The following is an 11,361-nucleotide window of genomic DNA, read 5'->3' as shown; positions in this document are numbered from 1 at the left end:
AGAACGCGAAGATCGTGCGAGCCGAAGTGAAGAACTTCTTTGAAGGGGTGAAAGCAAAGAAACATCCACCTCCGGAGGAGAAGGTAGATCCGGTGAAAGCAAAGCGCACTCTGGCTGCCCTGACAAAACCACCAAAGTCTCCGCCGAGAGGCAACTATGAGCGCGTTCTTGCAAAGACATATGCCGAAGCGGAGCGGTCGGGAAGTACTGTCAGTGATAAAAGGATGAAAGAACGACGAGCTGGGAAAAAAATTGCCCAGCTCGGCGAACAAGCGAACCAATCGTGCCCCCCGCTCAAGGTGTCAAAAGACATCGTCGCTAATGATCCGAGTATGGTGCCCGGTTATAGCAATCTTGGAGATTACCTGCCCGACGATGTACATTATGAAATCATGGAGGTGGACGAACACAAATACCATTACGGGAAGCCTCTCGTCAAAGATGAAGATCTCTAAGCACGATGATGCGAAGACTACATGATTGGTACATGAAAACCTGCAGAGAGTCTGATGGGATGGATACTTTGACGCTGAGAGTTAAACCGGAGCATGACCTCGTTGGAATTGATCTGCTGAATGTTCCATTTGAGGATTTCTTCCAGTTTTACAATCAAAAGGCCCTCGATAAAACAACGATCACTTGCTACTGTCTGTAAGTAGTACTACTTCTGTCATTAAGTCTCTCTATATAGGTCAGCTCTTTCATTGCATGTATTTATACTTATCCTCACTATATTATGCAGATTGAAGATCGCCGAATTGAAGAAAAGACAAATCGGTGATATTGGGTTCATTAACACAAATCTCATAGATGCATATACGGTTGAAAAACATCCCAAAGAAGCCGAGGCCAACTTGCTACAATCGTTGGTATTAAATCAAAACAAAGATATAATACTCTTTCCTTACAACTTCAAGTGAGTGTTACTGTCTTGTGCATATTCGGTTTCCCTTATTAGTCCAGGTTATGGTAATGTAATTGATGACTTATGCATGCATGCGCAGCTTCCACTATATTCTCCTAGAGATTAAGCTTGAGCAGGGAGTAGTAACCGTCTTAGACTCGAGACGAAAAGATCCCCAGGACTATGCGAACATGACTCAAATGCTCGAGAAGTAAGTTAAATCGATCATTATCCACCATATCAGCAACTTTGTTCATTTCCTGATATCAAGTAATTGTTTTCTTTGTCTGGCAGGGTTTGGAGAAAATTCACCTCAAAAGCTCCGGGACTGCCGAAGAAGCTGCAATTTAATCACCCGAAAGTAAGTACTATAGTAGCATGTTCCGCGCATCTCCTAGTGATTCAAGCGCTAGTTTCATCAATACCATTTAGCATGCTTGCTTATCAGTTTGATTGACCTCTATTTCTTGTAAAGTGGTTGTGGCAGGAACCCGGGAATAATTACTGTGGATACTACGTTTGCGAGTCCATCCGCTACACGACCTGTGAGCGGGGCTACACTGAAGAACAATATGAAGTGCGTAAGCAATAATATTCACAATTTTATTTTATTACCATCATTTGTGTTGAGTTTCATTTATTCATATATATATGTATTGACCCCCTTCTTCAAATTAGATGTTTCGGAAGCGGGATGAACTCCTAGCAGAAGATCGTATGCGAGGAATTCAAGAGGAATTGGCGGCATTCTTCCTTGACCACGTGATCGCTGAAAACGGAGAATACTATGTGGACCCTGTGTTCCTACAATATAATTAGGAGATTGTATTGTAAGAGATAATTATTGTATATATGTAGCCAGTAGTGTCGGATAGATATACGAGAACTTGTTGTTCGACCAATATCTCGGAGAAGGAGAGGTGGTCGATATCACTTCTCTCTGTATGCATATGTTCATGACGATCTTCTGTTTCCTTCATTTGATTACTAGCTAGCGTGTCTACTCCTCTCCATACGTATATAGTACGTAGCGTCGACAAAGCACGGAGATAAGAGAGGACACTTCTCTCTATTAATTAGCTAGCTAACACAATATATGAAACACCTAAATTAACCCCCCAAAACCCCTAAACCACCCCCTTTCAAAAAAACAAAACCTCAGCTCCTGCCAGGTGGTGACGCGTGGATGCCTATTGGTCCCGGTTGGTGGCACCAACCGGGACCAAAGGCCCTCCTGCCTGGGCTCCCCGCACCGGCCACGTGGACGGCCTTTAGTCTCGGTTCGTGTAAGAACCGGGACTAAAGGGCTAGGGCATTAGTAACGACCCTTTAGTCCCGGAACCGGGACTAAAGGCCCTTATGAACCGGGGTAAAAGCCCCTTTTCCTACTAGTGCTACTCCCTCTGTTCCTTAATATAAGTCTTCTTAAAAATTCTAAAGCGGACTATATAAGAAGGAAAATGAGTGAATCTACACTCTAAACATATATATTTTAACAGATAGGTGCTTATACATGTGTTGTTCAAACGCTATACATGTGTTGTTCAAACGCTATACATGTGTTGTTCAAACGCTATACATGTGTTGTTCTACACTCTAAAATATGTTTATATACATTCTGTTAAAATAGGTGCTTATACATGTGTTGTTCAAACGCTATGATCTTGCATTTCAATGTTCATATTACGGGTAGGCGCTACACGGGGATGCCACACTGGCGGGCTATCGTCGGCGCCCGTCAAAAGCACCTCCTTCTAAGGCGACTACACATGTAAGTTACGCGCCTGTCGGCCAGGCACGGATATGGGGGTCAGACGTCGAAATAAGTTTTTGAGTGGGTCAGTGAACAGAATAAGATCCTCAAGGATAGCATCTCCTAGAGCAGAGAGGCAGTCTCTCTAGTTCTTTCCTCTCTTCTTATGTTAGCATTTGAGCAAAGAGAGAAAAATAACGACGTTTGGCTGCACTTCCAAACAATTTGGAGGCGATTACGAAGATGTTGCAATTGAAGAAAAGATATATCATGGCAAGATCCTTCCATTTTTTTTTGTTCACATGCACGCTGGTTTTGCTCTGTATGATTAGTCCCTAACTACATAATTTTCTGGTGTATTTGATAGTAGTTGGTCATTTAGATGAGTGTTTTGGAGCATTTGGAATAGGATTTGTCGTGAGAAGTAAACTAAGAAGTTGAACATCAACGTACGAGCTATGCAATACATAGATTTTTTTTACGTGCATCGTGCAAATCAGATGGTTTTTGACTTCATCTTTCTCCACGTCATATCTTTTTTTTTTTGCGAAATTCTCCTTGTCATATCTTAGTCAGAAATAAAGATAGCTACCCCAGTAGGTCGTCTGCTTAACTGTTTTTTTGGTGAATACGCTTAGCAGCGTATCATTTCATTGATAGAGGGGGAAAGAAGTTGGTACAAGTGGCATCCATGCAGACGTACACTAGAAGGCATCTGGAGGGATGCAGCGAGCAGGGGAAGGAGGATGCTCAGCCTCGCTACAAGTGATCAGGTTACAGGAATAACAGCGGCTAGTCCCTTGGCGCCGGCCTTAGCCCATAGGCGAGCGTCATCCTGGATGGAAAGCACAAGATCATCGGTGGAGGGGTGCAGGCCGTCGAAGATGACGGCGTTGCGATGCTTCCAAATGGCCCAAGCATTGAGAGTGACGATGGAGTTGAGCCCTTTACGCAGGCCGCTCGACGAGGTGTCGGACGCGAGCGCCCACCTAGCGAAGAAGGTCGTCGCGCCATCCATGGGCGGAGTGGTGAGCCGGCACCAGGCCAGGATTTCATGCCAGGTGACCCAGGCGAAAACGCATCCAGCTAAGAGGTGGTCGATGGATTCCGTCTCCTGATGGCAGAGGATGCAAACGGTGTCGTGCGTGAGGCCGTGGCGTGCGCGACGCTCGGCCGTCCAGCACCGGTCCAGAGAGGCAAGCCAGAGGAAAATCTTGCTGTTGAGAGGGGCCCAGCTCTTCCAAAGAAGCTTCCAGGAGGGCGGTGTAGTGGATCCGTGAAAGAGAGCGTGATAGCAAGACTTAGCCGAGTAAATGCCGTTTGTCGTCCAACGCCAGGATATCTTGTCAGGCGTGGGGGATAGGGTCACGCCTTGGAGCTTGCGCCAAAGGTTGATGTACTCGAGGACCTCCGGGATCCCAAGCGCGTCGTGGATGTCGCGAATCCATGCATGCTGCTCGAGGCCCTCACATACCAAGGTGCGCCGCCTGCGCCGATTTGGCACGAGAGAGAAAAGGCCAGGGGCGATCTCGGAGACGGCCTGGCCGTCAAGCCAGTGGTCGCTCCAAAAGAGGCAAGTTCTCCCGTCTCCAAGGTGCCAGGATGTGGAGGCGCGGAAGGAGCGAGACGTCACATCGTCCATTGGGAGCTGCAGATGATGCCAGGGCCGTGAGGGGTCGGTGGCTTTGAGCCAAAGCCAGCGGCAACGCAGGGATATCCCGGTGAGGTGCAAGTCACGCACGCCAAGTCCGCAGAACTCGAGAGGTCAACAAACACGCGGCCAGCTAACAAGGCAACTGCCGGATCTGGCGTCATGCCAGCCATGCCAAAGGAAGTCACGGATGATCCGCGTGATCTTCTTGAGAATAGTCGGGTTGATGGCGATGGCCATGAGGATGTGCACGGGCATGGCGGAGAGCACGTGGCGCTCGCCACGGGTCAGGAGTGCGGCTTTCCAAGTGGCCAGCTTCCGCGTGATCTTGTCCAGGAGCGGCAGCAAGGACGAGGAGGGTGTCTTGCGCACGGACAACGGGAGGCCCAGGTATACCAAGGGGAAGCTGGTGACTGCGCACGCGAGCGTGGAGTCGATGGTCGAAGCCACCTCCTCATCGCACCGTATGGGTGTGGCCGAGCACTTGAGGAAGTTCGTGCAGAGACCCGAGGCCTCGCCGAAGAACCGGAGCAACTCGCGGATGGTGGCGAGCTCCGTGGTGGTCGAGTGGCAGAAGACGACCACATCGTCGGCGTACAGAGAGATGCTGGAAGCGGCATGGCGGTTGGTGAGCCGTTGTAGCATTCCCGCGCTGACCGCGTGCTGGAGGAGAGAGTTTAGGGTGTCGATCACGATCGCGAAGAGGAGCGGGGATATCGGGTCGCCTTGGCGGAGCCCGCAGGCATGATCCACCGGGGGGCCTGGGTTGCCGTTGATGAGAACCCGCGTGGATGCAGTGGAGACTAAGATGCACACCCATTCACACCAGCGATGTCCGAAGCCAAGGTGGCGGAGAGCTTGAAGAAGGAAGGGCCAGGATACGGTGTCGAACGCCTTCGCAATGTCGAGCTTGAGAAGGATGCGCGGGGCCTTGAGGTTGTGAAGCAGGCGCGCCGTTTGCTGGACAAGGAGGAAGTTGTCGTGCACACTCCGGCCGGTGATGAATGCGCTCTGGTTGGCGGAGACGATCTGGCTCATCCTAGGCGCCAGACGAAGGGAGAGGACCTTGGCAAAAAGTTTGGCGACAATGTGAATCAGGCTGATCGGCCTATAGTCAGAGAGCCCGGCCGCGTCCGGTTTCTTGGGAAGAAGAACTAGCAATGCTTCATTAAGCTTCTGGAATCCCATGTCATTCATGGCGTAAAGCTTGTCAAAGGCTTCACATATGTCGGACTTGATCGTGGTCCAGCATGCACGCAGAAATTCCGCCGTGAACCCGTTCGGTCCGGGTGCTTTGCCCGTAGGCAGATTCTTCACGGCGTTCCAAATCTCATCCTCCGTGAAAGGGTGCTCAAGGTCGAGCAGATCGAAGTGGCGAGGATCGATGCCGTCGAGGTCAAGAGAGTGCTCCCTTTGGGCAGAGGAGCCCAGAATGGAGGTGAAGTGCTCGAAAGCAGCTTTCGCCATGTCCACCTCGTCGGTGAAGACTTGCGAGCCCACCCGAATGCCAGCCACGTAGTTCTTCTGCGCGCGGTGGGCTGCCTGGATCTTAAGAAACGCGACGTTAGTGTCGCCATCGCGGAGCCAGCTGAGCCGAACTCGCTACCGGAGGATAGATCGCTCGAGGGAAGCGAGGCCGAGGTAAGCTCGCTTGAGCTCGCGCCGCAACCAGCCCTCGGCCGGCGTGAGGGGCGGTGATCTTGGGCCATGTCCAGGCGGAGGATGAGCTCGCGCGCAATCTGCAACTGCAGAGAGATGTTGCCCGTAGTACGCGCTCCCCAACTGTGAAGTCGACGGGCCGTGGCCTTGAGCCTAGCATATATGCGCCGGAACGGGTCAGGGTCCAATGGCACGGCGTTCCAAGCCTCATGCACCGTGTCGTGGAAGCCATTAAGCTTGGGCCAGAATCGTTCGAAGTGGAAACGGCGCTTGCTCGCGCCGCGGGGCGCACAATTGATGAGCAAGGGGCAATGGTCCGAGGTAGCCGTAGACAAGCAGCGTAGGAGGTGCTGCGGGTTGATGGTCTCCCAGGAAGGTGTGCATAGAACGCGGTCATTGCACATCAAGGTTGGGTTGTTTTGCTCATTGGACCAATGCTTAACTGTTTCTAGAACCCCATATTGGTGGGAAATTTGAAATATGTCGACTAACCTATAATCTATAATACCTAAATAGTTCATCCCCACTATCTTATTTCTCTTGACATGCAGCCTATCCACATCAACAGATCAGCCACATCATCGCTCTACATTCGGCTTACAGGTGGGACCAACCAAAGTTTATCAGCATAAAGAACACGGACGAGACTTGCCTGCTCCCCGCGCGTGCGCCCGCCCGTCTGTGCTCCCGCGTACGTGGCTTGATTTGGTTGGAACAAAATAAGACTCGGCCCCACCCCTTAAAATCAGGAGGGAAGATGATTAGATTAGAAAGAAAAAAGGAAAAAAGACAGCCGTAGAATGAAGTGGAAGCACGGATAGGAGCAGGCAAGCAAGATCCAGAGAACGCCACCTCAGCGATCAATTTAACGTTCGCTCGCCAGCGGTACAGAGTACAGAAGAGGACAACCGCCTCGTGCGTGTACCGACGTGTACCCACCATAGAAAAAAAATACCCAACCTTTTCCGCAGTCATCTTTCCCTCAAATTTTCCCCACGCCGGTGGTCAGATCCAGAGGAGCCCTCCTTGGGCCGGCGCCTCCCCACGCCGGTGGTCAGAGCCGGAGGACCCCGCTCATGTCCTTCATCTGCTCCGGACCGACGTCGCACCTGCGGCCTCGGACAGATCAGATGCGGCCATCTCGACGGGGCCCCACTTCCAGCGGGATCGGGAAGGAGCTCGGTGGCCTCCCCCAACCTCCACGCCGCCGCCATCAACGCATACAAGAGCCGGAGGAGCTCCCTCATGCCGTCGTTGTTCTCCGGGTCCTTATCCAGTCGGCAGCCTCGGACGTGCCTGATGCGCCCATCCCCGCCATGGCCATAGTTCCAGCGTGACGAGCTGGGCAAGGAGAGGCTCGCCAGCCTCCCCCGCCTCCTAGCCGCCGCCATTAAGGCCCGGAAGCAATCCCCCGCGCAGCTGATTTACCAGGTCACCTCAGCCGTTGTCACGGCGGGCAGGGCTCCCGGCCAGTCTCCGTCATGGCCGCCGCCACCAATTTCGGTCCCCGGCCACAGGTGCGCATTAATTCGGCTGTTGATTGACCTTCCAGCTACCACCTATTGCCGCCGCTATCCTTTCGCCTCCACGACGTATGCTCTCCCGGCCACAAATGCCCATGAAAGACTGAAACTGCCCACGGCACCGCATCATTCATGGCCCCTATAGATCGCCCTCCATTACCCTACCAATGCGGAAAAACTGCTGCTGTACCAGTCTATGCTGCCATCGTCATCCAGCACACGCACATGCTCGCGTCCTATCACCTACGAACCGTCCTCCACTCTGGAAGTTGTACTCTCCCTAATATTAGCTACACTGATTTTTACCACCTCTGAGCTTATTTTTATGAATTTCTCAGATTGCAGTTTGGATCGAAAGGTGCTCGATTATTCGCTTCATAGGACTACTGCTGCTCGGATTGATTTCGTTGTTACACAGGTCTTTTGTTAATCGCGTTTGTCCAGATTGTTCTTTGATGTGACTTTCATATGCAAAAAGCATACAATGCTAATATGGAATATTGGGCTTTCAATTTTCATTGTACTTCTTATTTCTTCTTCTCAACACAACTTTGCTCATCCGAGAAAAAATCACGGAGCCTTGGTTCCAATATTATTTTCTGTTTTGTGTGTTTATTGTAAGATTGATTATATCCACTTCTAATTGGGATAATATGTTGATCCTAGAGTTTAAACTCTAAAATTGACAAGGGCGGTGTGTTCAGGATGTGGTTGAGAGAATAGTAGTTTGCAGATACTGGATTAACTGATCAGAAAGAGTATCATGGAATTGGATACGAACTTTTCTGAGGTTCTTGCAACTTAGATTAGCAAATCACTTTTACTATGTACAAAACTGATCTGTTTCTTCTCATTTAGGATAGATGTAGTAGAAAAGATGCCATCATGCTTCTCCAATATACTCCCTCCATCCCAAAATAAGTGTCATTGATTTATTACAACTTTGTTGTGTTTTCAGTGCCGTGTGCCGTATTTTGATGTGCTAAAATGTTATGAAGCTACTAAATTTATCATTTAACATCCAAGAAAACTTATGCATGTTGATATCTTCATTTTACCATCTTGGGTTGACAGGAAACAAGCTATCCCCGTGATTTTTAGCTTTGATGTGCCCTGACGTTCTGTAAGTAGCCTCTCTATCCCTCTCAAATTATTTATCTTAAAGATCACGATGTATACACAAGGCGCAATAAATCATCTTGCTTCTTTCCTGAAAAGTGTACTGAAGTTGCTTTCTTATTTCATGTTTCCGATGGACAGATTATAAACATTGCATGCTGGTTGGTAAACAAAATTGCTCAAGCAATTTCGAAGTGATGTGTTACTTGGTGCAGTCTAATCTGAACATTATTCTTATTTTTCTTTGTTACTGAAGATTATTTCGTACACACACACACACACACGCAACTGTGAAGGTATATGTGTTTTTTGTTTTTGGACAAACCATATATACATGTTTGACTGCTAATCATGATGCCTTGCTTCCTTTCTTTGCTGAAATTTTACAACAGTGCCTCTACTAACCTCATTTCAATTGATGAGTACACACCTTTTGTTTGTTTTTGTGTGTATTAAATAGCATAGGAATTTTCTCCCCTGGAACTTTCCAGTTCAGAGAACTGAATTTGACACGCCAAATCATAAGGCAGCATTCAACATTACTAAGCAAGGGAACTTCAGAAAATATTTTCCTGTCCCTGGTAGAAACAGAACTGAAGATTACACCCTTCAGGTTAGATATGGACACACCAAATCAGAAGACACCTTTTTTTCTTTTTGGTGAAATTGCTTCCAAAATCTTGATTGCATTCATATCACAAAATAGTCAAAATGCTAAGCTAAATTGTACTACAACAACACCCTATCTACAACTACAGCTAGCAGCTAAAACAGCTGAGCGCACATCACATGGACCTAGCCAAGTAGGTTTGCAGTGCAAGACAGTCTCGACGACATTGACAGAGCAAAATTCGTCGTATTTCTCCCATCAATTGTTTTGTTCTGTGATGGTTCTGATGCTGAACAGAAAATAAATGTATGCTTGCTGCTCATTATCAGGCTATGAGGCAGACAAAGCAACTACAAAAAAATGTATCCTAGCTATCTTCATAATATGTTGCAGCAGCAAGTCAAGCCATAGAAAATATATGAATGCTTGCTGTTAATTTCATTGGAGTGCAGGAATGGTTGACCGAGAGCAGTGTGTAGATCTATGAAGGCCAAACCAGGCGTTGGAGTTGAGGGTTTGACACAATTTGGATCAAATTACTGCTATCTATCCAACCGATCTTTCTCTCCTCGGATCTTGGTAGTTCATACCTGAGATTGTTTTCTATGCCTAAGAAAGTGGAATGGAGGGAGTAATGCCTTGAGGTCTTATTTATTGTAATTATAGTCAATGTAGTTCCATTTTCATATTGTAGAGAAGATATTCGTTGTCTTACCTTTGGCCTGCAGGGAATGTCAACGGGCTTTACCTATGGAACACTTAGTTTATTCTCAGTACTCTATCAGCAATCATTTTTGTTGAAAGTATATGTACTGCCATAGCAACAGTGGTGAGAGTTCATTGTCTTAACAGGACACTCTTGCATTGCTATGGGCTTGGCCTCAGATCAGATTGTATTGAACATTATTGCATTTTATTGTTAGCATCCCACGATCCATTAAGTTATTTAGAAATTATGACTTATACTATGTTCATTCATCCCTATCTTTGCTAACAAGCATTTCCATGTTTAATGAAATGTTTTTGAAGCATACATTCACGCAGCAACGCGCAGGGTGTCATCTAGTCTAATAGCAAATAACAGGTGGGGAGTGTGGGGAGTGCAAGCGGACGAAGCAAAAACTGAGCTAATCATTGCTACTTAATAACCGTGCTAATTCCCTCGCAGGCTTCACGGGCGCGTCCGCCTGCATGCGCACCGTCCGGTGACCGGACTCACTTCTCATGGTGACGGCAAGAAGCTCCAATGGCGAACAGAGGATAGACATGACAGAGATAATAAAGGGCAAAGAATAGATCGATCCTAAGAGCATCTCCAGCCGCGTCCCCAACAGGCCCCCAGGGTGACTTTTTCCACGTCGGCACCGGAAAAACCCCCAGTCGCAGCCCTAAGACGCCGAAATCTGCCAGCTCGGCCCGTTTTTGGGCCAGGCGATCCCAGGCCGACCCAGCGCTCGGGGGTTCTGGCGGCAGGGAAAACACGCATGGGCCACATTGTCAGGCGAAAAATCAAGGTAATCGTCCGGATTCGCCCCCCACCCCCGCGCGCTCGGCCACCACCCCGCCGATCCCGGCGCCGCCCATCCCCCAGCACCGCTAGATAGGCCATTCCCCGCCGGAAAAGAGAGAAGGTTTCGCCGCGGCAACCTCTCCACCACCTTTCGTGCGAGTTTTTCGGCGCTCCGGCCACGCAGGGCGGCATACCGGCGTCTCTACGCCCACCGCGCCCGCCAGGTGTTCGGCGATTTGCCTGCTCGGCCAATGGACTCGGACGACGAGGAGGCGCTCGTCGCGTTGCTGGAGGAGGAAGCCGCTGTCGACGTCCAGGACGAGGAGCATCTCATGGTCCTCACCGCCCTTGCCGGCCTGCTCGTGAGCAATGAAAAGCCGCGGCGAGGAGGCTCGGCGCCGGGGCGGCTGAAAGCAAAGAACCGGCATCGTCTGGAAGGCTATTGCATGCTCTACTCTGACCAGTTCGCCGATGCTCCATTGCACGGCGACAAAGTATTTCGGCGCCATTATCGGATGAGACGAAAGCTTTTCCTCAGGATTGTGAATTCCATCCGGTAGTTCGACAGCTACTTCAAGTGCAAGGATTGCACCGGCAAAATTGGATTCACCTAAATCTAGAAATGCACGACA

At 49.2% G+C, this 11,361-nt stretch overlaps 1 long non-coding RNA gene across 1 annotated transcript; it reads left to right on the top strand.

Moving 5' to 3' along the window:
• Positions 1–6,851: 6,851 nt before the first annotated feature.
• On the top strand, positions 6,852–10,154 carry LOC123169045 (uncharacterized). The gene is made up of 2 exons (XR_006484619.1): positions 6,852–7,484; positions 7,829–10,154. It is a non-coding gene; the product is annotated as an uncharacterized lncRNA (long non-coding RNA).
• Positions 10,155–11,361: the final 1,207 nt, after the last annotated feature.

This window comes from Triticum aestivum, chromosome 7D, assembly GCF_018294505.1.
Source record: "Triticum aestivum cultivar Chinese Spring chromosome 7D, IWGSC CS RefSeq v2.1, whole genome shotgun sequence".
NCBI lineage: Eukaryota > Viridiplantae > Streptophyta > Magnoliopsida > Poales > Poaceae > Triticum > Triticum aestivum.
Note: the sequence above shows the minus strand (reverse complement) of the source record. Positions and strands in the feature narration are given on the sequence as shown.